This window comes from Crocuta crocuta, unplaced genomic scaffold (assembly GCF_008692635.1).
Source record: "Crocuta crocuta isolate KB4526 unplaced genomic scaffold, BGI_CrCroc_1.0 scaffold213, whole genome shotgun sequence".
Lineage (NCBI taxonomy): Eukaryota > Metazoa > Chordata > Mammalia > Carnivora > Hyaenidae > Crocuta > Crocuta crocuta.
In genome coordinates, this window is record NW_027529442.1 from 1,519,365 (window position 1) to 1,545,535 (window position 26,171).

General features: G+C 38.3%; 1 protein-coding gene across 5 annotated transcripts in view; it reads right to left on the reverse strand.

Annotated features, from left to right (window-relative positions):
• The window catches only part of FHIT (fragile histidine triad diadenosine triphosphatase), a 1,396,599-nt gene that overhangs the window by 1,014,168 nt on the left and 356,260 nt on the right, over window positions 1–26,171 (reverse strand). For all 5 annotated transcript variants that reach the window (XM_077760238.1, XM_077760233.1, XM_077760234.1 and 2 more), the window contains one exon: window positions 14,817–14,866. The gene's annotated coding sequence lies outside the window, so the exon portion shown is untranslated. The remainder of the gene's footprint in view (window positions 1–14,816; window positions 14,867–26,171) is intronic.

The following is a 26,171-nucleotide window of genomic DNA, read 5'->3' on the forward strand; positions in this document are numbered from 1 at the left end:
TATTTTGGGTTGTCACAAAGTAACTTACGACACATAATTCAGGACACATGAGGACACAATTGCTTTGTGCTTCCAGATCCTAAACCTGAGAATGCAAAATAGTACAGGGAGATGATTTTGCATAGGGGGTAAGAATGTTTGAATCCTGGGCTTTACCAATCAAATAAGTGCACGACACTATCCACGTTCTCAACCTTCATGCTCATTCTCCACAATGGTGAGAATGGGGATAATAATTTTGCCTTCCTCAGAGTTATGAGGGGAACAATTTATGTAAAGGACCTGGAACATGGTTAGAATTCAGTGGAGTCGTTACCATTACTTGTATTTTAATCATCATCACTGTCATCATTATTCTCACATTACACTGATCTACATTTTCATACAAAGTTCATTAGAAGCGCAAGTAATTATTAACTTACATTGGCTTAAAGGATTTACTGAGTATCTAATAAGTGTTAAGCACTATGCCGGGGTCTGGGGTACTAATGTGATTAAACTCAAGCAGTACCTATGACTCCTAGAGGTCGTGAGGGAAGCTGCACACAAGCCAGAGACTCCACCAGGAAGCCTACCTTTTCCAGTTGAGCCAAGGGCTCCAAAGGAAAGGAGGGAATCATTCTAAAAGATGTTAAAGCAAAGGAGTTGACTTGAACGTGAGATTTGCAGAATGAGAAGGAGGTAAGGAAGGGCTGGAAGGCAGGCATTCTGGGGAGAGAGAACACAACATTCAAAGAAAGAATATATAGTGCATCTTCATTGTTATTAAAAGTTGGTGCACCAGTGCGGGGCACCGGGGTGGCTCAGCTGGTTGAGGCTGACTCTTGATTTTGGCTCAGGTCATGGGATTGAGCCCAGAGTTGGGCCCCCGCGCCACCGCAAGTTGGGCTGAGTGTGGAGCCTGCTTAAGATCCCCCCCTCCCTCGTTCCCTTTCCCCCACTCATACTCTCTCTCTCTTAAAAAAATAAAAATAAAGTAGAGTAAAACTCTGCATTGAATAGCTTAATTTAATTAAATAAACAACTATATATCAATTACCCCTCACGAGGCAGGCACTGTGCTGAGTCCCAGGATACAAGAGTAAGCACAGCAGATATGATCCATGCCCTCTGCCTCATCTCCCAGTACTCATTCCTTTGTTTAAAAAATGCACTAAAGTCAGCACTTGCAACCAAAAATTCTACCTTTACCTTTGGTCCCAAAGAGATTCCATGTGGAAAAACTGTAATGCTTTCTCTGGTCAGACAAGGAATGTTACATAAACCAAATAATTCCCTTTCTGCCTTAGGGGCCAGGAAACTTACAACAAATTTAGTTTATTTCAAGGGCCTACTTAGTAGTTAAAGATGGGGACATTCCTGTTTTATGGTGAATTGTTCAACTGTTTTCACACTACCTTTACTTTTGTAGACAGCTTCAAATTTGGGGATAAGTTGGGAGGACTTATCGGAGGAATTGGTCGGAAAGGAAAGGAAAAGAGGAACATAAGGGCAAGCTTCTTGAGGTCTGGGAACTGTCCAAAGCACCTTTTGAAATCTTCATGGTACCTCACATAGATACTGCCTAAAATAACATCTGATTGCTGAATGGATAAATGAAGAATACAAACCTTTCCTAGATCAACTTGGATTCATTCAGTTTGGGGGGGTGGGAGAAGTGAAATTAACTTCTCTCTTATCTCCAGTTTGAGAGGGAGAATTCAAAAAAGTAGCTAAAAAGTTTAGCGTGATTATCACTGAGAATGTGGAGACCACAAGAAGAAACTGTTAAGAGGAACTTGAAGATATCCTTAGTGATATATTTAAGAGAACGAGGTCCTTACAACAGAATGTTTCTCTGTCTTACTCTCATGCTAGTCCAAACAAGAGAAATGTCATGGTTTTAACTTATGTCTAAATAATGGGGGGAAATGTTAAGCTTCTTTATGACAAAATTGTAATATATTTGTAATTCTATTTCCTGCTGTTTTCTCAGTTATTTTGGAAAAGATCTGTTGGTCTTTTTATATCAAAACTCCAAACTGGGGAAAATGAAACTATAGGAATAATCTAGATGGTTAACTGCCAGGAAGAAGGGTACAAATTTTTAAGAAGTTTAGAAGACACCTATTAGATATTAGAGTACTATAGGGGTGCCTGGGTGGCTCAGACAGTTGGGTGGCCAACTTCAGCTCAGGTCATGATCTCACGGTTCGTGGGTTCCAGCCCCGCGTCAGGCTCTGTGCTGACAGCTAGCTCAGAGCCTGGAACCTGTTTCAGATTCTGTGTCTCCCTCTCTCTCTGACCCTCCCCTGCTCACACTGTCTCTCTTTCTCTCTCAGAAATAAATAAAACATTAAAAAATAAAAATAAAAGAGTACTATAGACTTCTGCCTTGTTCATGGCCAAATTGATCCAATTCACACACACACACACACACACACAATTACATTTAAGGAGATATTAAAACATTTCAGGGGCGCCTGGGTGGCTCAGTCGATTAAGCATCTGACTTCAGCTCAGGTCATGATCTCACGGTTTGTGGGTTCGAGCCCTGCACCAGGCTCTGTGCTGACAGCTAGCTCAGAGCCTGGAGCCTGCTTCTGATTCTGTATCTCCTTCTCTCTCTGACCCTCCCCTGCTCATGCTGTCTCTCTCTCTCTCTCTCAGAAGTAAATAAAACGTTGAAAAAAAACCATTTCATCGCTGTCATTAGCTCAACATATTAATGAGGCTTTCTGAATTAATCTCCAACCACAAACTGGCCATTGACATGATGTAACAGCAGTAAATCGTATACAAGTTGCTTCAAGTACCTGGCAAACACCAGTTCCATGATGCTTCCATTCTTTGACAGGTAGAAAATTAAATCATTTCTGCATCTTCCTAAGATTAAGTCATTTCTGTATTCCTGAGAAACACTTCAGTGCTCACAAGTACAGCCCTTCCCCAACTCGCTGATACACTGAAAAGAAGATAATATTAAGGGATGATGCTTGAGGAAATAGTTAAAAGAGAAAACTCAGAAAACGAGGTTGTGAAGGTCTACAATGAGATTTTTTCAAAACGGCGTGGTGAGGGTAGGAAGAGTTGCAGCTGAGTTACGCATGTTTTTAAAAGGTAAGTTATTCCTTAAAGCAATTACCCAAATGTGAGAGTTCCTTTGGTTGCTCTCAACCCTACACTGGAAGTACTTCTTAGAATGCAAGACTAAGAGAGCCAATTACTTCAGCACCAAGCTATACCGTAAATCTCTGGATCTGGCAGTTCAAAAAAACTCTTGGAAAGTGTTCTTCTAAAATCCTCACTAACAACTCTGACTTTGTAAATGTAGACTCTAAAAGGATGAATGAAAACTAACCAATTAGAGAGCAAAGTAGAGAGAGAGAGAGAGCACTGAAGAAAAAGGCCTTCCCGACTTTGAATTGTAGCTCTACCACTTAACTAGCTCTGAGACTTAGATCCTACTTGTAATAAAAACTGCATCATAAAAAAATTAACAATTACACAGCACTTAGTATGCCCAGGGCTTTCCACGCATTATCCAGCGTAATCCTGGTAATAACCCATGAGGGAGAAACTCACACGAGGCCAGGCTGGAGAAGGGGGCTGAGGGGCTTGTCCAGCGCCACCCGACTGCTCTGACTGGTGAGGTCAGGATTTGAACACAAGATTCCTGAACCCCAGAGTCCAGCCCTTAACCATCCACTGGGCAGACAGCTTCAGTAACCTCTTAGGATTGTCTAAAAGGCTTCTTTCAGCAGTGAGGTGCTGTGATTCCGAGGCAAGTTTGGATGGAGAATAGGAAAAGCTCAGGCTTTGAAGGGACTTCATGCCCTCGATTCTCAGATAACACTACTTCCTTAGAAACCATCCCAAGGATTTGAGACGATTGGAGAGCCACTAGCCCACAGCAATAAGAAAGAGGATTTATACAATGCCTGCTACCTGTCAGGCACTAAACATTTTACACACATTAAACCATGCAATTTCCACAATGACTTTAAGAATACTATTATTCTGGGGCGCCTGGGTGGCTTAGTCGGTTAAACANGGAAACAGAGGCAAAGAAAGTCCCTTGGCTTAAATCATAGACTTATTAAGTTGAACATCTAGGATTCCAATCCAAACAGACTGACTCACTCAACAAACCACATACACTGGACACACTCCATGTCTGTGACATGAAGGACCTTGGCTATTTCCTAAAGCCTACATCAATCCAATCCAGACATTCAGATAAACTCAGGAGGACAAAACAATCCATATGTGTGACCAGAGGCCTGCCTACTTCTGCCTTCAGCAGCATCCGCAGAAACCAGCTAGAGAGAAATACATTGCACAGATCATACCTATGTGACTAAGACTTCCTTTTTTCTTGGTCTCCTAGCTGATTGCTTCCTTCCTGTTAATGCCATGTTGCTTTAGGTTTACTGATAAAAATAGTGTGGCTCCACACACATTTTTCCTGCTTTCAATCTGGGAAAAATTCAGTCCCTTATTCATTTTTAAATTATTTTAATAATAGATTTTATTTAACCCAATATGTAAAATATTATTGCAACATGTAATAAAAATGAATAAGATACTTTACATTTTTTAATATGAAGTATTCAAAATGCCGAGTGTGGTTTACATTTGCAGCCTGTCTCAAATCAACTAACCACATTTCAATGTCCAGGGGCCACATGTTGCTAGTGGCGACCATACTGAACAACGCAGGCCTGGCAGGACTGGCCTGAAGGATGTCGTGGGCATTGGTATTTCTAGGTCTGTTTTCTTGGACTGGTCAAATTCTCCAGAAAAGGGTCTTCCGGTCCCCTGCCTCAGGTTTATAAATCTGGCTGCCATGAATCTGGGATCTAAGTCATAAAAACTGAGAGCCCCATTATGGACACTCTCACCTCATACCCCTGTTTTGGTCATCAAACCCCTGTCCTCAGCAGGGTCCAGTAACCCCAGCCACAGACCTCATGCTTCACCCCTTCCAACCTTCCCCCAGGTCAGGAAAGAGATGGAAGGAGGGAGAAAGAAGCAGTTCCCAGGCAATGCAGGGTAGGGAAGGGCTTGGAGGATCTAATAGCTATTTATTATTATTTCAACATTCTTGTAAATGTTTTTATTTATTTTTATTTTATTTTATTTATTTTTGAGAGAGAGACAGAGCAAGTGGGAGAATGGTAGAGAAAGAGACAAGGGGCTGTGGGAGCATTTGGGGGGGGGAGGGACAGAGAATCTGAAACAGGCTCCAGGCTCTGAGCTGTCAGCACAGAGCCTGACGTGAGGCTTGAACTCATGAGCCATGCGTGAGATCATGAACTGAGCTGAGCTCAGTCCTCAACAGACTGAGTCACCCAGACACCCCAACACTCTCTCCCCTTTTTAAAGTTAAACATCTTATTTTGAGATACTTATAGATTCATATGCAAATTAGGAAAAAAAAAAAAAAAAGCAGTGACTCCATGTACCCTGAACCCAGTCTCTCCCAATGGTAGGATCTTGCATATTACAATAGCACAGCCAGGATACTAACATTGATACAGTGAAGATATAGAATATTCCCATCATCTCAAGGATCCTCTTACTGCCATTTTATAGCTATACCCATTTCCCTCTAGCTTATCCTTCCAACCCTTGACAACCACAAATGTTCTCCATTTATATGATTTTGTTATGTTAAGAATGTTCTACAAATGGAATTATACAGTCTGTAATCTTTTGAGATTGGCTTTGTTGTTTTTTTTTTTTCCAACGTAAATCCCCGAAGAGTCAGCCAAGTAGTCTGTATGCATTAAAGCTTCACTGCTGAGCACTAACTAGTCCATGTAGCCCAGTTTGTTTAACCATTTACCCACTGAAGGATGTCTGGGTTGTTTCCAGTTTTTGGCCATTACAAATAAAGCTGCCACGAACATTTGTATACAGGTTTTTATGTGAACATAAATTTTCATCTCCTTGGGATAAATGCCCAAGAGCATGGAAAATGTATGTTTGGTTTTGTAAGAAACTGCCAAACCATTTTCCATTCTATTTCCCACCAGCAGCATATGAGTAATCCCGTTTCTCTGCATCCTCACCAGCGCTTGGTGTTATCATTATCACTATACACTTATCAGAATGGCTAAAATTAAAAAAAAAAAATAACTATACACTTATAAGAATGGCTAAAATAAAGAAATACTGGTAACACTAAGTGCTGGTGAGGATGAAGAATAAGTATATGGTGATATATCGTTGTGATTCTAATGTGCATTTCCCTGATGGCAATGATGTTGAACTTCTTTTCATGTGCTTATTTGCTGTCTGTATAACCTCTTCAGTGAAATGTCTAGGGCCCTTGCTTATTTTTTAACTGGATAGTTCGTTTTTTTACTTTTGAGTTTAAAAGGTCTTTGAGTATTCTGGATACTAGTGCTCTGTCAGATACATGGTTTGCAAATATTTTTTCCCAGTCTGGAGACTGTCTTTTCATCCTCTTAACAGTGTCTTTAACAGAGCAAAAGTCTTAATTCTGATGGAGTCCAATAGGTCATTTTCCCTCTTTTACGTATTGTGTTTTGTGTCAAGTATAACAACTCTTTGCCTAACCCTAGATCCCAAAGATTTTTTCTTACATTTTATTCTGTAAGTGTTACAGTTTGATGGGATTTTTTTTTTCTACATTTAGTCCATGACACATTTTGAGTTCATTTTTATATAAGGTATGAGATTTAGTTTTAGGCCCATTTTTTGCCAACTGCTCTAGGGCCATTTATTGAAAAGGTTCTCTCTTCTCCGTGGAGGGAAATTGCACATTTCTCAAAAACCATTGGGCTTATTCATTTAGATATATTTTTGGGGTTCCCTATCCTGATCCATTGATATATGTGTTTAGCACTCCATAATAGTCACAAAGTAGCTGTCCTGTAAGCTTTGAAATTGGGTACACTATTCCTCCACGCCATTCTTCTTTTCCAATATTGTCCCTTTGTCTCCATATAAATTTTACAATAATCTTGTCTACATTAAAATAAAATCCTGATGTGATTTTGATAGGGACTGCATCAAACCTGTACATTAATTTGGAAAAATTGGGATCCTCAGCATGCAGGGACTTCCAAATCATGAACACTATATGTTTCTCCATGCATTCAATTTTCTTTGATTTCTTTCTTCAGTATTATGTCATTTTCAGCATGTAAGTTCTGTAAATGTTTTTATTATATTTAACCTAAAAATTTCATAATTTTGAGTTACTATAAAATGTATTCTTTTTAAAATTTTTTTATTTTAAGTAATCCATGCCTATAATGTGGGGCTTGAACTCATGACCTCAAGATCAAGAGTCACATGCTCCTTGACTGAGTCAGCCAGGCACCCCCCTCAATTGTATTCTTTTTTTTTANACGAACCGCGAGATCATGACCTAAGCGAAAGTCGGACGCTTAACCGACTAAGCCACCCAGGCGCCCCCCTCAATTGTATTCTTAATTATAGTGTCTACATGTTCATTGCTAGTATACAGAAATACAACCGGTATTTAAAATTCATCTTATATTCTATAAACTGTTGAACTCACATATTAGTTTTAAGAGGGTTCTGGGTTTGTTTTTTTTTTTTCTGTTTTTTCAGACCACTTAGGATTTTCCAAGTAGAAAATCATGTCATCAGCAGTAGCAAGTTTTCTTTCTTCTTTTCTGTCTGTGTGCCTTTTATTTCCTTTATTGCCTTACTGCATTGACTAGAAATCCCTGTACTTTGTTGAAAAGGAGTGGCAAAAATAGACATCCTTGCCTTCCTTCCTGACTTGGGGAAAAGCATTCAGTCTTTCATCATTAAGTACAATGTTAGCTGGGGTAATTTAAAAAGATGTTCTTTATCAAGTTGAGGAAGTTTCCCTCTATTCCTATTTTCTGAGAGTTTTTATCATACATCAGTATTGAATTTTTCAAATGCTTTTTCTACATCAAGATAAAATCATGTGATTTTTTTTTCTCTTTTGTCTGATGAACTAAATTGATTGGCTTTTTAATGTCAAACCAGCCTTGTATCCCTGGAATAGAGCGTAAGATCTCTTGGTTATCATGTATATTTTCTAATGAATTCTATTTGTTAATACGTTGTTAAGGATTTTGGGGTCTATATACGTAAGGGTTATTGATCTATAGTTTTCTTTTTATATTGTTTCTGCCTGACTTTGGTATCTAGAGAATTCTAGCTTTATAAAATGAAGTGAACCCTCTTCTATTTCCTAGAAGAGTCTCTGTAGAATTGATGTTAATTCCTCTTTAAATGTTTGGTAGAATTCTCCAACAAAATCTTGAAATATCTTTTGAGGTGGGGAGGGTTAAAATTGTTTCAATTTCCCTAATAGTTACAGGACTATTCAAACTATTTCATACTAGGTAAACTATGAGATTGAGAAAGATTTATTTTTTTCTACGTTGTCAAATTTATGTGTGTAGAATTGTTCATAGCATTCTTTTATTATCCTTTTGATATGTGCAGGTTCTATTGTGATATCTCCTGTTTCGTCCCTGAGATTGGTAACAGTATCTTCTGTCCCTTTTTTTTGGGGGGGGTCAGTCTTCCTAGTTGCTTGTCAATTTTATTAATTTCTTTGAAGAAACAGCTGCTCCTGCTTTCTTTTAATTAATATGTATATTACAGGTGTGTATCTTACTTCCTTTTACTTCTAATCTGCCTCTATGGTTAAATTTGTCTATATCTTACAAACAGTATATAGTTGGGTTGTGTTTATTTATTTTTTATTTTTTTATAGTTTTTACTTATTTATTTTGAAACAAAGAGAGACAGAGCATGAGCAGGGGAGGGGCAGAGAGAGAGGAAGACACAGAACCTGAAACAGGCTCCAGGCTCTTAGCTGCCTGCACAGAACCCGATAACCCACAAACCGTGAGATCATGACCTGAGCCAAAGTCGGACACTTAACCAACTGAGCCACCCAGGTGCCCCGAGTTGTGGTTTTTTAAACAATCTGCCAGTCTGTTACAAGTCTGTTACAACTTTAATATAATTATTGATATTTTATGTCCTACCCTAGCATTTTATTTTTGTTTGCTGTTTCTTCTCTCTGGTTTTATGTTTTTGGTTTTGTTTTCCTTCCTTCTGGTAGGTTATTTGAAAATTTTCTTGGAATTCTATTTTGATGTATCTAAAGTGTTTTTGAATACATCTCCTTGTAGAACTTTTTTGCTCTGTGCATTATATTATATATTCATAACTTATAAATATAAAATGACTGATATCATTTATCAGTCTAAATAAAGTATAGAAACCTGGCTGCCTTTTATGTCCCTTTACTCTCCCCATTTATAATTCTCTTAAATATTTCAATCATTTGCATCCACATCAGAGAGTACTATAATTTTTGCTTCAATCTTTATATATAATTTAGAAATTTCAAGAAGAAAAGGTAAGCCTACTGTATTTACCAATATTTTTGCTTACTGTCTTTTTTTTTCCCTGTGTTCTAAGGTTCCATTTTTTTTTAACTCATTTTCCTTCCGTTAGCCATTCTTTTGGAGTAGCTCTGTTGGTCACAAATTCTCTTGGTTTTCCTTCATCTGAAAAAAAATCTTGACTTCCCTCTCATTCCTAAAGGATGTTTTCACTGGTTATAGCATTCTGAGGTAACTCTGGGCTAACATTTTCATTCAGTACTTAAAAGCCTTAAGTTCCTAAGTCTTAGAAGAAACTCAAAAATGAGACATGTAGAGGGATGACTCGGAGGCTCAGTTGGTTGAGCATCTGATTTTTGCTCACGTCATGATCTCACAGTTCATGAGTCCAAGTCCCACATGGGGCTCGCTGCTATCAGCGCAGAGCCTTCTTTGCATCCTTTGTCCCCTTCTCTCTCTGCCCTTCCCCTGCTCGTGCTATCTCTCTCAAAAATAAATAAGCATTAAAACAAAATAAGCATGTAGAAAGAGCTAATATATATATGTATTATAAACTGGATCCTATTGAGTTGAAACGTCACTAGGCTATAAGGAACTAATTCTGGCAGAAAGAAGAGCCACATAATAATATTTATAATTATGTGTTTAAGTGCAAAAATGCAAATATGTAATGGTCACAGTGCTAACACATAAGAGAGTGAGCTGTACTGCTTGGGAGAATCGGCAGAAGCTTCCGGAGATCTGTGAGATGGATTCTAAAGGTTCCACAGTTAAAGGAGTTTCCAAGGAGAGGGGGAAGCATGTGCAAAAGCCCTAAGGGAACTTGGCACGTTTGGGAAATGATATGAAGTGATGCAAGATCGAAGTATAGAACACTTACAGGAATTGGGGCAATGAAGAGGGAAACAGGTAAGGGGGAAGGGCAGGAGGCCCTCAGCCTCTACTAAGGAGTTTAAACTTCACCCTAGGTACCACAGACAACTGCAAAATAGATGAAACTGGTGAATATAATATTTAAGCAATGACGGCTAGTATTACACACTTTTAAATGTAGCTTTTCAGTGACTCATTATCTTTATTTTCATATGTATCAAAACTTAGTTTATGTACCGGTAGGAAGTATTAAGAGCCAATAAAATGAGAAGACTCAGCTGAGTCCCTGCCTTCTTGCACTCCATTTAAAACACAATCTATCCTTCCTGCAGAATGATTTCAGGGTCTCTGTGACCAGTGAGTGAAGCAGCATGACACGAGTCAATGCTCGGATGGATGGCAGCATGTTAAGTGAGGTGTTTCAGCTTTCCTATAGCTTTTAATTCTCCAGATTTTGTCAGTTTTTCTCAAATGTATTTTGCCTTATTTACTAAATGAAAATTTCCAGTGGCTGAGAAAAAATATATAAGGTTTATGTACAGCATGTCAAAAATTACCCTCCAAGCTCCAGAAATGCCCACAGGACCTTCAGAGAGAAATATGGTTATATTGTCCCCCACAACCATTTGTTATGCTGACCCCTTGCCCAGCAACATACCCCTCTCCCACCCACTCTGAGAATCTACAGTCTGTTCTAGAATTTACATGGAAGTCTACATCACATAGATGGGTATTGCTGGTTATAACTAGCATTGCATTTTTGGTAAAGATTAACTTCAGAATAAAAAGCAGAATAAAATTTAAAAACCTCTCTGCGTGGAGTGCCTAGGTGGCTCAGTCGATTGAGTGTCTGACTTCAGTTCAGGTCATGATCTCACGGTTCAAAGATTAGGACTCCTCACCGGGCTCTGTGCTAACAGCTCAGAGCCTGGAGCCTGCTTCGGATTCTGTGTCTCCCTCTCTCTCTGCCCCTCCCCTACTTGCTCTCTCCCTCCCTCTCTCTCTCTCTCTGTCTCTCTGTCTCTCTCCCTCCCCCATCCCGTTTCTCTCTCTCTCTCAAACATAAACATTAAAAATTTTTTAAATAAAAAAATAAAAACCTCTATGTACAATATGAGTGCTTATTTGAGCACAGCCTTATTTCCTTTTCAGTCCAAATCATTTTTAAAAAAGTTTTCAATGTTTTATTTATTTCTGAGAGAGAGAGAGAGAGAGAGAGAGAGAGGCAGCATGAGCAGGGGAGGGTCAAAGAGCGAAGGAGATACAGAATCCAAAGCAGGCTCCAGGCTCTGAGCTATCAGCACAGAGCCCGATGCGGGGCTCGAACCCAAGAACCGTGAGATCATGACCTGAGCCAAAGTCAGACGCTTAACCAGTTGAGCTACCCAGGCACTCCCAAATCATTTTTAAAAATCATATTTAATGCTACTGATTTGTATATTAAAAATGCTTAAAATGGAAAATTTTATGTTATTTCTATTTTTCCACAATAAAAAAATTGTCAACGTTAAAAAAAAAAAAAAAAGACAGGAAAAGAAATGAGTGTCACATCCATGCTGCTTCTCCAAGGCAGACATTGTCCATGCCTTGGAAACAAGGAAGGTAAGATCCATCTGGGTACTTGACCTAATTTAGAGCTGGTGGCAAAGTGTCTTCAGTTGGGTTAGAAGCTCTATAGCATTCAATCTCCTTTTAAAGGAAAGAAACCTTCAAGCTTGATGGACTTGAAAGAAATGTCACCTTTTTAGAACAGAAAAAGAACGTATGAAAGTTTCCCATTGAAAATGAAGAAGCGAACTGGAATATTATGGACAGGAAGCAAGGAGCCACACATCGTCAACCTGTTTAGCTCATGCACATCAGAAAGGGAAGACATTTGCTTGCATTCCTTTACCACTGAAGACAAGTTTCTTAAATTCCTATTTCTTTTATGGTGTGTGTGTTTCGTTTTGTCTCTATGGCTACTGTTCTAAAGTAAGTTAACTGTACAAGTATAAACTGGGATCTGCATATGTTCCAGCCCCATACTCTTTGGTCAACCTGACAACTTGAATGGATCGATCTTCTAAAAGTGGAAAATTGTTCCCACAAAATTCCTATCTTGTGAGAAACTGTCCCTTCTGAAAACACTTTCTAGTCTTGATAAGAACTAAAATCCTGTTTTCACTCATATGTGGAACAGGAGAAACTTAACAGAGGACCATCGGGGAGGGGAAGGGGAAAAAATAGTTAAGGAGAGGGAAGGAGGCAAACCATGAGAGACTCTTGAATGCTGAGAACAAACTGAGGGCTGAAGAGGGGTGGGGAAAGGGGAAGGGGGGTGATGGTCATGGAAGAGGGCACTTGTTGGGATGAACACTGGGTGTTATATGGAAACCCAACTTGACAATAAACTATATATTTAAAAAAAAAAAGAACTAAAATCTCTTCCTACCTGAAGGCATGTTAATTAAATTTCAAAGATTATTATGTCAAGGGAGAATAACACAAATCAACCTGGGAATCTGCTTTTCTCAAATACATTGAGAGCCTGTATTTCTTTAGAATTGATCTGTATACTTCCCTCTATTCTCTACACAGAGTTTTATTCTCCCCGGGTCCTTCTTGACATCTTTTTCCATAGTGCCTTGAAGCTTTTCTCATCCAGTTATGCAAGAAACTATATTTGAATTATGTTCAAATAAGCATTAGGGAGACTGGCATCTTCTGTAGAAAACGTATGGGCTATCAGAAGTGATGTCCTGAATTCTTGCCTCATCATGACATTACTTTAATGAAGGCACCATTTCTTATATGTGATAAACAATATGGTGTCGAATAGATTTGTATAAAGTGCCTAAAATTAAGCAAGCACAAGTACATGAATTAGTATCATATTATCATGCAGCACTACACTTGATAATTTGAAAACAAATGAAAAGCCAGCCCACTGCCTTCATTGTAACTGTCAGTTGCAGATTTTTACTTCAGATTCTACTGGTCATGATTTCACCCTCTTCTGCGTTGGGTCATTATCTTATCTAGAAAACCCCAAGCCCATTTCTTCCTCCATACATGAAACCTTAGATTCTCTTAATGACCCAACAGAGTTCTGGATAGTTAACTACCCTACTGTTACTTGTCTTGTTTAGAAGAAATGAAAGTTAAGACTGTGGCAGGAAAGGACAAGCTGTCAACCCATTCAATAAATTCCTGCTGAAAAGTAACTAAATGCATTGAGTATTAACATAATTTACTAGAACAATTAGAACACATCCTTGTTGTCTTTTAATTAGATTATTTCTTGTTCTGGTAATTACACTAGACAAGGAAGAATAATAGTTTCAGGATTCTAAGATCATCTGTAGACTATGTGGAAAGAGAATGATCAATAATGCTAATCTGCTAGAACACTTACATTTCCAGAAAGAGATCTTTTATCATGAGCAATTCTTTGTATGATCAGCATTATTTCTCAATGTCTATGATCATCTTTCCCAAAGTTTAAAAGTAAAGATGTTAGACAAACAACATTTATTCCATTGTTGAAAACCCGGGCAGGCTGGGCCACCTCTGGCCTCTACTAGCTCAGACATTGCTTCACTCTCTCGCAAAATGCCAACAAATAACCACAAATGAAGGATTTAAGATTCCATGCAGAACAGCACGGCCAGAAGTCTGAATATCTAACAGGGAGAAAACAAGATTTTTAAGTTCTGATCCTAGGAGAGGAGTCATAAACCTCTTCAATTTAAAAATATATTGAAATAGATGAAAATTTCTTACAAATGCGAGTTAATCTGAACATAAAACTGGTGGCATTTCTATACATGAGGATATTATTTGCAGAAATTAATGTGGAGGTGTCTGTATGACAGAGAATATAGCTGGGCTTGCAGAAGTGGGCTTTACATGTGAGTTGTATTACTATCTCTGGTTTTAAAAGTTTTAGGAACCACAGAGAATTCAAATGCTCCAAGGTTCCCCTCATGTCCTATGCAACTATCACCAAGCATGCTAGGAAATCCTAGACAGCAGCTCCCAAGGCTTCAAGGATTCAGGCTCTTTCCAAAAAGTCAGGAGTTGTCATATGCTGTCATCTAGGATAGCCCTAGAGTTGAGGGGATGGTGCCGGGACACACAAAGTTGACCCGCGTGAATCTGAAGGTCTCTGTAATAAGGGGCAACACCAACATCCCACCGGCAGCCTGGATTACAGGAATCTCAGCCCCAATGTTGACCAAGTCTGTCTTAGTCAATGCAAAGGCATAATGAGACCATGTCTAGACAGTATTGATCTCCCACCAGAGAAAAAATAAAATAATTCAGAGTGTGACTTCTCTTCTAGCTTGGCCCAAATAACACCCAAATCAGGCTTTTTCATTCATACATTGCTAACATTCCCTCTAACCAATATAATTTTATCAACAAGGCAGTCAATGACACACATAAGCTTCTTTTCGAGGTATAGATGAAATTTTTGATATTTGAAAAGTCTTTCATATTCAAATAGGAAATGAGAAAGTTGCTTAAACCTATTAAAAATCTAGAGAAATTCAATGAGTTTATACGTGTCTTTTTTACCTTGCCAGGCAAAGGAGAGAAGTGTTCGAAAAAATGAGCGTCCACGCAATCTGAAAGAAAGAAAACTCAAATTAACATGGGCAAAATATCTAAAGAAGTCATTAGCTTAAGTCATCTGAATGATTTTCCATACAGTCTGGTAATTTCGGATCAGAGGAACATCCCTATAACCCCGCTGTCCATTCCAGCTTGGAAGACATGTTTCCCCATAGATGTACCTCTTTAACTTGTCAGGGGTGCTACTAAGAACTTAAGGTTCCCCACTACTCTGGTCTCCAGACTAGAGAAATCTATGGGGCAGAATAGGATTTTAGAGGTACCAGAGATTTGTATTTGAGTGCCCTGTGGTCAAGCATTCCAAAGGCAGGCTGAGCAATGACTCTGCCCCCGAAAAGTCCAGGAGAAAGGAAATGTGGTTTAAAACACTAGTAGGAATGGAGTTAAAAAGGTCCCCAGGCAGTATGATAGCAAGTTAGGATTGGAAACCTCCAGCTATCAAGGGGAACCAGAGAGAATTATCTCTGACCTGGGGGCTGAACTGAAACCGTGACTCTGAGGTACTCAGGTGATGCCATGGAGAAAAATGCCTTACAAGGTGGGGGGTTTGCCTCATTGAAGGAAAGTGAAACAACCATTTCATTATTTTAAAATAGCATCAAGGTACAAATCTAACCAATAGAAGAATGTTAAATAAAAACATAGTCCAGAGAGATACTTCTACCATTATAAATAGTTCCTTATAAATGCCACCCAGGGACAAAATGATCATTTCTGTGTTCCTAACCAAAATAGCTCTGCAAGTCTGGGAAATACCTTGCCCTCTAAAGCAACCAGGAAGAAGTCCCTTCAGTCTACGAGTTCTTGTCCTTGAATGTTTTGAGGATTCACTCCCCAAACTGAAACTCAAAAGACCAACATAATAAGAGCTAGATAACTAGATGACTATGGATAACTAGAAACCTTATCTATTGATAGCAGAGACTACTTCCCTAAATGGTCTGTCTATAACTTCTTGCAAGCTTAATAAAACTCCTACACTTGTCTGAAATGAAATAAAGGGAAACCAATAAAGAATTTCCTTTTCTCTGTGTTAACAAAAAAACATAACCATTCCATGAAAAGCAAGAAAGACACAGAATTCATCCTTCTTTTCTCATCCAAGGAAGGTAATATTATGAGGGTTCTAATTTAGAATACACCACTATAGCAGATTTCTAGGACATAAAGTTAAGTTTATAGTCTACCTCAATCCTAACACCCTGGGGTTAAAGTAAGTATGTCTGTAACACCTCTCTAGTTATCAAGAGGGAATGATAGTGGCAAAATAAATAAGTAAATAAAACTTGGATACACATTTAAAAGAGCTGCTTACTTCAAGATAAGGCAATAACAGTGGTCATTTAGGATGATTTGTTGAAGAATCTTAACTCTCTTTAACAAAAAAATGGATACTAGCAAATACCTTAAAAAAACACATACACACAAAGATATGCTGTAACATTTGGTAGAATGTTATCTAACCATTCTGATTTGGTTACATGTTCAATTAGCCAAGCATAATAGGAAAAAATTTCTCTATTGATTAGGTAGTCAATTTAAAATATTCATGAATTTAGTTGAAACATAAGTAGCAAGTTCCGGAAAGAAGAAATAAATCACACGTATCCACAAAGAGGAATGAGTGTGTTTCATGCAATCTTGGGGAATAGATTTTATAAGGCACTTCATAAAACCACTGACTCCAGAGAAGGAAAAAATCCCTACACATATTAACCCAGAGCATTCTTTTCCTACATTCACAGCAAGAGCCCAAAAATAAAACGTATTTCTTAAGACTGCCTCAGAATATGATTCAATGCATTGTCTATTTAAATAAATATTTTCTGCCACTTAAAGTCATGTGATAATTTTTTCCCAATGACTAACCAAATATGCCTATTATTTCAATCAGTTATTTCATTTTTAATTTTTTTATATTTATTTATTTTTGAGGGACAGAGAGAGAGAATGTGAGCAAGGCAGGTCGGGCATAGACAGAAAGAGGAAGACAGAATCTGAAGCAGGCTCCAGACTCTGAGCTGTAAGCACAGAGCCTGACACAGAGCTCGAACTTCATGAACCATGAGATCATGACTTGAGCCGAAGTCGGACACTTAACCGACTGAGCCACCCAGGTGTCCGTCAATCAGTTCTTTCTTAAAGGTGAAAAAGAAGACAAGGGGATAGGTCTTAGGTGCCATCCTCTCTTGTAAAAATCACACTTCAGCTTTTACTTTTCAAAAGTGACTAATCATACCTCTGAGTATCTTCCAAACATGGCTGAAATTTTCCTGAATCTTACAAAATCAGTGCAAGAGCTGGGAAATGTCTTTCCAGGATGAATTTCTGGACATTCATTCATTCCTTTCCAGGAGGAAAGGAAATTGTGCAATTTCTCTTAATTTGTTTCTGAATTCAGCTCAGTCTTCATTAGTGCTACATAGGTGCCTTATTACTCAGTGCTCTCAGTGACCCCTGATCATTTTTCCCTGAAGGTGCATATTTGTTCACTAACTATATTAGAATTTTGTGATCTGCTGGATTTTCTCTAATATTCCACTCTACATCTGTCCTATATTAATGAATTCCATTCTTCTTGGCTTTGACTTCTCCTGTTTATTAAATTCACTTTGACCATGGAGTTTATTTTCAAAGGAATTAATAATTCTTTATTTTCAGCTTGGTATTAGCAATGAATTCAATAAGCATTGTATTTAATCAATATTTTAAGTGTACTAAAGACAAATTTAGTTAGAATGTTAGTGTCCCAAACCTTCCACTCCTCCAGAAAAGAAATTTATTTTGCTTGGCCTTACCCTTCACTCCCTTTCTAAGAGAACGATTTATTTTTGTGATGCAGAATTATGTGATTGATAACAAAAGCAGAACTGGAAGATTGGGATGAAAATAAGAGAGAAAAAAGCCTAAGTCTGCAGCCTTAATACACATAGGATAGCAGTGAAAGTAAAGGGGTGAAAGAAAGAGCGTACTGACTCCTAAGCAGTGTAAAGTGAAAAGATCACCCAAAAGGGAAGAAGAATGGAAGGTAATTTCAAGGATCATTGTCATGTGTAGGGAACTCAGTGACTCCAACAAACATAGTAACATTGGTAGTATAGGAGTCCCAGAAGAAGAAGAGACAGAAAATTTATTTGAGGGAATAATAACTGAAAAATTCCCTAATCCGGACACCCAAATCCAGGAGGCATGAAGAACTCCCATCAAAATCAAAGAAAAGCAGGCCAACACCACGGCATATTGTAATTAAATTTGCCAATATAGTGATAAAGAAAAAAAGCTAAAAGAAATGAGACAAAAGAAGTCCTTAACTTACAAGAAGAGACCCATAAGGGTAGCTACATATCTTTCAAAAGAAAGTTGGCAGGTCAGAATGGAGTGGCATGACATATTCAACATGCTGAATGGAGAAAATCTGCAGCCAAGAATACTCTATCCAGCAAGGCTGTCATTCAGACTCGAATGAGAGAAAAAGAGTGTCCCAGACAAACAAAAACTAAAGGACTCAGTGACCACTAAACCAGTCTTGCAAGAAATATAAAAGGAGACCCTTTGAATGGAAAGGAAAGACCCAAAGTGACAAAGACAAGAAAGTTAACAGAGAAAATCCCCAGAAACAAGGACAAAACAAGAAATAAAATGGCACTAAATACATGTCTATCAATAATTACTCTGAATGTAAATGGACTAAATATCCAATCAAAAGACATAATGTGTCAGAATGGATAGGAAAAAAAAAAAGAGACCCACTTATATATTGCCTGCAAGAGGCTGATTTTAGACCTAAAGACATCTGCAGATTGAAAGTTGGGGGATGGAAACATTTATCGTGCAAATGATGTCAAAAGAAAGCCAGAGTAGCCACATTTACATCAGACAAATTAGATTTTTTTTTTAAAATTTAATGTTTGTATATCTTTGAGAGAGAGAAAGAAAGAGAGATAGAACGTGAGTGGGGGCGGGGGGGCACAGAGACAGAGACAGAATCTGAAGCAGGTTCCAGGCTCTGAGCTGTCATCGCAGAACCCGAGTGGGTCTTGAACTCACAGACTATGAGATCATGACCTGAGCCAAAGTCGGATGCTTAACCAACTGAGCCACCCAAGCACCCCCAGACTAATTAGATTTTAAACCAAAGATTGTTACAAGAGATGAAAAAAGGGCACTATACATGATAAAGAGAATAATCAACCGAGAAGATCTAACAATTATAAATATTTATGCCCTCAACATGGAAGTGCCCAAATATATAAAATAATTAATTACAAATATAAAGGAACTAAGTGATAATAACACAATAATAGTAGGAGAGTTTAATACCTCATTTACATCAGTGGACATATCATCTGAGCAGAAAATCAACAACGAAACAATGGCTTTTAGTGACACACTGGACCAGGTGGACTGAACAGATATATTCAGAACATTCCATCTTAAATCAGCAGAATACACATTCTTTCCAATTGCATACTGGATATTCTCCAGAATAGATCTCATACAAGGGCACAAATCAGGTTTCAACGAGTACAATAAGACTGAGATCATATCATGCTTATTTTCTGACCACAATGCTATGAAACTTGAAGTCAACCACAAGAAAAAAACGTGGAAAGATCACAAGTACATGGAGGTTAAACAACATGCTACCAAACAGTGAATGGGTCAACCAGGAAATTAAAGAAGAAATAAAAAAATACCTGAAAATAAGTGAAAATGATATCACAATGGTCCAAAGGTTTTGGATGCAGCAAAAACAGTGTCACTACAGTGGTACTATGTACTTCCCTAAGAGGGAAGTATATAATACAGCAATACAGGCCTACCGCAAGAAGCAAGAAAAATCTCAAATAATCTAATCTCACACCTAAAGGATCTAGAAAAAGAACAACTAATGAAATCTAAAGCCAGCAGAGAAGGAAAATAATAAAGAATAGAGCAGAAACCAATGATATATAAACTAAAAACAAACAAAAACAAAACAAGACAAAACAAAAAACAATAGAACAGATTAATGAAACCAAGAGCTGGTTCTTTCTTTTTTTTTTAATTTTTTTAATGTTTTATTTATTTCTGAGTGAGAGTGAGAGTGAGAGAGAGAGAGAGAGAGAGGCAGCATGAGCAGGTGAGAGTCAGAAAGAAAGCGAGACACAGAATTTGAAACAGGCTCCAGGCTCTGAGCTAGCTGTCAGCACAGAGCCCGACTCAGGCCTCGAACCCATGAACCATGGGATCATGACCTGAGCCGAAGTCGGATGCCCAACCAACTGAGCCACCCAGGCACCCCCAGGAGCTGGTTCTTAATAAAAAAATAAAATAGTTGTGTAGTGAATAAAATAATTTTCAAAGTTCTTGAGGAGACATAAGTAAAATTTAGAATTATTTTTCAATAAGTTAATTTGCTCTTATTTTAAGACTGAACCATGTGTGGCCCCAGCCCTTAAGTAGGTGACAGAAATATCTTCCAATACTGATGTACATTCATTTACGTCTGAACGTTGGTTTCCTTTAAATGTCATAAACATAGACCAGAAACAGAAAGAATCATCCCAGAAATCTTCCTGAGCTCTCAGATGACTTTAAATGAAATTCCATTAGTTAATTCACAGGTCAAAGTTTGGGACAATCTCAGAAACTACTTGAGTAATTAATAAATTTATATGGCAACATACTGAAAATAAAAGTGTCGATAGGTTAGCGTCACATACGAAGAAACAAGCGTCACATACGAAGAAACACACACTGGGAGACAACAGTTGCTACTTTGCAATGCAGTTTTAAACTATCTCTAATGTATCTGAAGAAAACACATAAGAAGAAAATTAAGGAACAACCCTGTAACTTACATGATAAGCATTATGCAGATTTTTAGGCAAGTGATAAGCACTTAATGGCTTTAGTGTTTTACTCTACAGATCACCGAGCAAAGTATGGGCATGACCTCCCCTGGAATGTGGGGGCCTTTTATATCTTTTTTTTAGTTGACTTACATTATTAAAAATCAATACAGTGTAACATAGTAATTATATTCTTAGAGAAGTACATAAAATAAAAGAACTTTAACTAAATTAAAAGTTTATCACCCTCAGACCAATATGTTATATATTTGTAAATTAAACCTGTCACCAATAAAGATGTACCATATAGCAAAGGTATGCATGAAAGAATGAAACAGAATGGAGGATTCAAACACATATATTATATATATAATAAATAAAAACTCCAAGGCACCCTCAAGGATCTAAACAGCCTATATACCAATATGGTAAAATTATATCTTCAGGGAGGAGATTTGAGTTCTAAAGCCAGGACCTAAGGCAAATGTTGCATATAGTCAAACTTAACACTTAAGACCATTTTAAACACCTGCAGGGTATGAATTATGTTGCTTTGCTTATTCAAGACTGATGGTAAATTCTGAGAACAAACAACTGAGCTAGAAGGAAGCAAAGGAAAAGTCCACCAAATATCTAGGTATTCAAACCACCTTGTCTTTAGGAAATTACCAATTCTCCACCAATGAGTCCTTACCAGATTAGTGGTGAAGTATAAACTTATAAACCCTTCAAACAGGGTTTATTCTGCTGTTTTAACATGAAAATTTTATAACTATAATATATTAATAGATATATTTGCATTGTTAAGATTAAATAACATAAAAAACTGGGGCACCTGGGTACCTAGGTGGCTCAGTTGGTTAAGCATCCAAACTCAACTCATGTCATGATCTTACTGTCCATGAGTTCAAGCCCCACATCAGACTCTGTGCTGACAGCTCAGAGCATGGAACCTGATTGAGATTCTGTGTCTCCCTCTCTCTCACCCTCCCCCATTCATGCTCTGTCTCTCAAAAATGAATAAATGTTTAAAAATTTTTAAATAACATAATACATATGAAAGCACCAAATACAGGTTCTGGCACAGGGCAGATACTCAATAGATATCCTGGATTTTAATCTAAGTCTCATTTCATTGGACTCATAAACATACTGCTCTTTGAAATATTGCAGAGAAGATCATAACCATTTCTGTTCTTTTCAAGCTGGCATTTCCAGCTGGGGCACCATGATGAACAGCCATTGCCTCTATACTCTAGGCACTGAATAGAGGCGAGCTTACCCTGATGCGTGATTCTGACTGGATATAAGGTGAATCCAGTGCCCGCGGGAAGCATATCTTTATGCTTGGGTCACATCTCAACAGATTGGCTTCCTGAATGGGTCTGCCATTTCCAAAGCCAAAACATGGCACATTTGGCTCAAACTATAAGGCTATCAAACCAGGAGGGTCCATTTCTTTTCCAAAAAAAGCCATTCCTATCCATTCTGCCAGGAAAGCACATGAGCCCATGAAAATTCATTTATGTGTACCTTATACAATATATCCATCCATGGGTCCCTTTTACTGGCACTTACTAGCAATGGGATGCCACAAAAATCTAGAAACTGTCATTCTTTTTCCTTTCTTACCCTTCCCCCCTTCTTTCTTTTCCTCCTTCAAATTTCTGCCTATAGTAAAACCACAGCAAGAAGGAAAGTCAAATGGATTTTCCTATTAGTGGACATTTATGTGATATACTCATTTTTTGGTCTTCGTATCACCTCCCTCCAGGGTGCTCCTTGATGGGAATAAGGTATGCCAAATGAAATAGAGAACTCGAGGCACAATTTTACCCTTGACATATAAAGAGAGAATATTTTTCTCCTGGATTTATGGGGTAATGCAACTCAGCCACTTTCTTTTCCTCTTTTCCCTCGTTTGCACTTCCTACTTATTGCCATACACCATCATCACCATCATCATAAATTTATAGAATGCCTATGGCTGTAGCCTCTAGGTAGCTCCTAAATGATCTAATCCAGATATCATTGTCTTCGGCTCCCCTTTGGCATGAGTCTATTTACCATTCTGCTTCCTTATGAAAATCTGCTTCCGATTATTTTTCATAATATGTTTTCGCTTTCTTTTTCTTTCCCTTAAGTTGAATCTCTTTTATTTTTCCCTCTCGTTGTCATACTCTCCTGGGCCCTAAGCACAGTTACTCTACATTTATGGGGATTTACATCATCAAATTTAGAAACTCTTGAGAACTCTACTATCCAACTGCCTTTTCTAAGGTAATTTTTAGCAATGTTAACTAGAAGAAAATCTTTAGACTCTGGAACTCTAGGGCTCCAGTCTTTACTTAGACCCCTGCTCAGATATCACATATCAAGATGTTGACCAGCATTATGGCACCCCAGGCCAAACTCTCCAAGGACAGCCACTCCTCAACCCCTTAGGATTCTAACTGGGAGTCTTTCAGAGACTGGATGCCCAGGCTTTGGATTTAGACAGACAGGGGTTCAAATCCAGCCTCTGGCACTTAATTTGGATACAACCTTGAGAGCCATGTCACCTTTCTCAACTTCAATTTCCTTGACTACAAAATGAGAATGAAAATATCCACTTAGTGAGATTATTGTGAGGCAGAAATGAGGTAATCTTTATAAAATACACACAAAGTCTGGCACATGGTAAGCATTCAAATTTGGCAGCTATCATTTTTATTCTTATCAGTTAAAATGTTGGATAGAGTGCATTTCTCTTCAAAGAAGCTCACAAAGCTGACCTCAGAGCACACATTAATACATTATTTAGTAGACTCCAGCCCCCAATTCCACTCAGTTCAGTGTTTTCATACTTGGAAGCCAATAAATACTTCTAAATTAAAACCGAGGACACACAGAGTCAGTATTTGTAACCAAAGGAATAGGTAACCAATCATAAATTTAGACATATCATTAAGGGCCTCTATTCTCATAAAGCACACCTCTTTTAAAATGTATTTACTACAGTTACTCTTGGAGACTGAATATTTTTATCATCAGTTGCAAAACCATCTCCTGAAGGGGAATAACTGTGTAATTATAACTCTGGCTGACTTCACACCTTAACCTTTTATGTAAGGGAAGAACAAAAGAGTAGACTCTGGGCAAAGGCTGGGAAGCAAAGGGAGGGGGAAGAGAAGGAAAGAAGGAGAAAGAGAAAAAGAGAATGAGAGCAGTTAGGTTTGATGAGGAACAATATTTGGCTTTTGGCCCTTCTCTCTACCAGCACAGACAGGAGGACCAGACCATTTATGATCACCGTCAGTTCTCCCCATGGAAAGTGAACAATGTGACACCTCCTACCTCTCAATTCAGAGAGTAAAACTGCCAATTGCTAAAGGACTTCTGCTTAAATATGTATATATAAATTATGCTGATGATTTTAAAAATAAGCTAAAAATCTAAACTCAGTGATGAAACGAATTGGCCCAATCCACCAGAGTAAGTGAGGTTTTAACTCTGGGATAGGAATAAATTCTCTTAAGGCAGAAAAATAAAAAACTCATTCACTGACGCTGATCTGTAAAAAGAGCAGTATGATCTGCTTTTGTACCAAACAGGCTGTCTTTTAAATGCTATTTCTGCCACCTGCTAGTTGGACAGGTTAAGTGATTCTTTATGCACTTGACTTCTTCATACCTAAAATAGATAGGAAAATACCTGTGGGGAGGATGGGACCATGCTTTCTCTCTCCCTGGGTGCCCACATCCCTCTAAGGAGCAATTCCTAATTGGAGAGGCCATATTCCAGCACACTGGCTGTCACTAAAGGGCAGGGTCAATATACAACAAAGCCTCCTTCCCCATCTCCACTTGCTTTCCTCTAAGTTGGGAGAAGTGACTCCTCAGGGAAGGGTAAGCATTTTCTTTTCTCTCTCCTGCCTTCTTTGCAACATTAGGCAATAGCACATGTGAGCCAAAGTGATATCCAGAGCCCCAGCTCTTGCCGCACACTTTTATTCTGTCTTGCTTCCTCACACTGTCCCCACTCAGAATTCTTTAGCATGCTGTTCATTTGAGGGAGCGATTTAAGTAGTGGGAGGAGGTGCCACTTATGACCTCTTTGAGGTCAGCCTACTTTTATTAGTGTTCTGTACTAGGAGGTCTTGAGTACTGGTCCAACTTTGTTTCCATTTCCATGGAGCAAATGGATGCACTTGCTCATCCCTCTCTCTGGAATGTTCTGCATCTTGAAATCATGGATCTTTCAATCACTCAGGTCTCAGTTCAAATGCTAGCTCTTCAAAGAGGTTTTCCCTGACCATCCAATCCTAAGGAGCAACCTTACCACCACCAAATCACTATTACCTTAATCTATTATTTTGTTAAAGGCTCTCATCCTATTTCATTACTTTCTTCATTTATTTGCTTGTTGCCCATCCTTACCTCTGTTCTAAACATTTCCATTATAATGGAGGTCCAAGAGAACATGGTTCTTGTCAGCCTTGCTCACTATTGATTTACACAGAGTTGGGTGACTATCACAAAGTAGGTTCTTAATAAATCACAGCTATTATTACCTTTTTTTTCTCACACCTGGTCCAGCTACCTTCTATGCTCATCCCAGTCCAGTAAAGTCTTTTGAAAGCTCTTCTCCTCCACTGGTATACTACAGACTTTCTAAATCTTAGATAAGGCATCTCTCTTATAAATCTGTTTCCACTAAATAAAGAGTTACATAACCTACTCGTTATTTGTACAGTACCTCATTCCATTTACTTTATTTGTATTTTCTAGAGTTTGTTTATTTATTTTGACAGAGAGAGAGTGTGCACACATGTCTGAGCAGGGGAGGGGGGGGTTGAGATAGTATCTCAAGCAGGCTCCACACTGCCTGCATAGAGCCCAACTCAGGGCTTAATACCAGGACCCATGAGATCATGATCTGAGCCAAAATGAAGAGTTGAACACCCAACCAACTGAGTTACTCAGTCATCCTTTTGTATTTTTTGATAAACTACAATTTAAGAGACCCAGCTTAGGAAGTGCTCCCACATTCCAAGAATAAAGTAGCTGATGCCTTTCTTACCCACAAGGATAATCCTAAAGAAGCACTTTTACATCTACCCTCCAGCCCCCTACACATATGTACACAGTGGTAAGCCCAGATTTGCATTCCAGATAATCTCCAGCAGGGAGAGAGGAGAAATACATGTTGAAAAGAGCTAACCTAAAACCGTAATGCTCTTGAAAACATTTCCAGTTAACATTTCTTCTTAACAAAGTCTCAATCTGAGCACACCAAAAATAGCTCAGTGACATCTTAAATTGGGAATAGTTGTTAAGTTGGAGCTTAGAGAGTGTCTTGGAAATCTTTTCAATTCTCCACAAAATAAAATAAGGTATAGCCTGTCCAGAGGTCCAGAGGCTTTCACCTAGCACTAGAAAAGATAAGCTATTTCTTTGGCTGAAGATAAGATTGATTAGTTGGT